At 43.4% G+C, this 2,235-nt stretch overlaps 1 pseudogene; it reads right to left on the bottom strand.

The window, feature by feature from the left end:
• Positions 1-755: 755 nt before the first annotated feature.
• On the bottom strand, positions 756-1,118 carry LOC101658316 (annotated as a pseudogene).
• Between the last annotated feature and the right edge of the window lie 1,117 nt (positions 1,119-2,235).

Genomic DNA, 2,235 nt, shown 5'->3' with positions numbered 1-2,235 from the left:
TTCTCCCACAGAAAAGTGGGAGAACTGCTGACATTTTAGGTAACATCCAATGCCTAACCCACTGTGCCATCACGGGAGCCCAGAAGTAATCAGATTCTGGTCTAAAAGGGATCATTTGAATCACATTCAATGATATCTACATCCTTCCTTAGAAAAGAACACCAACTTGCAAATGCTCATCACTTGAGATGATGAATAAGAGAGAAGGATGGGTAAATGGGTACTGTGGCAATATTTTCCCACCAGTCCATAGCCCTGAAATCTAGTAAGCTTCTTTTATTATACAAGGGAGCACCCCCTACAATGGATTTTTTCAAAGCTATATATTTATTTATTTAACAAAACAACTTATCACCTTCAAAGTACTCTCCATTACATTTAATACATTTGTCAAATCTGTTATTCCATTCTTGGAAAATTTTTCAAACTCATTTGTTTGGATAGCTGATAACATCTCCCTCATTTTTTTCTTCTTCACCTCTTCTACACTGTCAAATCGCTGTCTTTTCATGTCCCTCTTCATTTGAGGAAACAAAAAGAAGTCACATGGAGTGAAGTCAGGTGAGTCAGGTGCATGGGGCAAGAGAGATATGGCTGTTGGAGGGGAAGGGCGGGTGTTTGTGCCCCAAACTGGCAAAGTGAAATGGCTGTGTGAGCAGGTGCGTTGTTGTGGTGGCAAAAACAGTCCTCCTTCGGCCACAAATCAGGCCTTGTGTTTTTTTTTCCAGCCAGTTAGTTTTATCGACAAGCGCAGCTCAGACCTTGACTGCGAACTTACGCAGTGGGCACAGCTGCTCTCTCTGATGCTGCTTCCTGGTCTTCAGGCTCTCCTCGTGCTTGTTGAGCTGGTGGTGGATGGCCCGCATTTTCTTGGGCTGCAAATCCAGGGGCTTGTCCTTCTTACCCTTGTAGAACTTCCTGAGGTTCTCCTTCTGGGGCTGGTTAATGACGGTGAGCACCGAGCCATAGATTTGAGGGCCACTTGGATTTTGGAGAGCTTGGATGCAGGGTCACCTGTCACTTTGGCAACACACCACTGCAACAACTCCACCTTCAGGTCCTTTGAGCAGCCCTTTCTTATTCTTGCGGCCAAGGTCCCAGGCTTTAATCTTGGCCATGGCTGAGCTTTAGAATCCTGCTGCCGCCTGGTCTGAGGGAGGGGAAGAGCAATCACCCCTTCTTTGTTGCACACAGTTACACAATCTTTATAGAACCTCTAAATAGAAATCTTGATTAACGGTCAGACCGGGTGGAATGAACTCCAAATGCACTGAGTTGACATTTGCATCTGTTCTGGAAGTTGATGGATGTCCAGAATGAGGTTTGTCATCAATCAACATTTTGCCTTTTTGTTAATGAGAAAACCACTCATTACGCTTCAGTTTTTCCCATAGCACTGTCCTTGTAAGCTCTGTTCCACATAACAGCTTCTGGGGCATTTTTCCAAGCAGGAAACAAAATTTCAGAGCCACACAGTTCTCTTAAATTGGCCATCACAAAAAAGCAGGTGTGAGTAAAACTTCTTTTACAAAAAGTCATTTGACCAGAGAGAATTTTTCCAGGTGACACCACAGGGTGCACTAACTCCATACGCAATGAGTTAATGAGTTGCTCCATGCTTGCCTGGGGGCGGGGAAGGGGTGGTATGCATAATATGAAAGCTGCCCAGCAGAGCTTTTTTCCTATAGTATTTGGGTACCCCCTCATATACATTAAATACTGAATTCGAAATAAACAGCTGGACCTTTTTAACTAGTCCAGAAGATCATTTGCAAAAACCTAAATCTTTTAGGCAGTAGGCACGTTCTTTGCCTAGCTAATGGGCCCAAATATGTAGATGTTATGAGATTTCCTCAATATATGAACATCTGATGGCTGCTATGACCAGTTACTACAATCTTGATAACTGGAAGCAACGGAACTGTGTTATTGCACAGTCCTGGAGGGCCACATTTCCAAAGCACTATCACTGAGTGAAAACATGACCCCTCTGCACATTCTAAGGTAGAATCCATTTCTTGTCCCATTCAGCATCTTGTGGCTGCCAATATTCCCTGGTTTTTTAAATACATTATTCTAATTTCAAGGCCAACATCTTCAAATCTCTCTGCTCTTCTTCACCTTGCCTTATCCTCTCTGTGTGTCAAATTTCTCCCTGCTTCCCTATTGACATTTCCAGCTAATCTCCTTATCTCGAGATTCTTAACCTGATCTCTCTCTCTCTCTCTCTCTCTC

This window comes from Echinops telfairi, unplaced genomic scaffold (genome assembly GCF_000313985.2).
Source record: "Echinops telfairi isolate 266 unplaced genomic scaffold, ASM31398v2 ScPeMD7_2;HRSCAF=8, whole genome shotgun sequence".
NCBI lineage: Eukaryota > Metazoa > Chordata > Mammalia > Afrosoricida > Tenrecidae > Echinops > Echinops telfairi.
The sequence above is the reverse complement of the archived record's forward strand: the minus strand, read 5'-3'. Positions and strand labels throughout refer to the sequence as shown.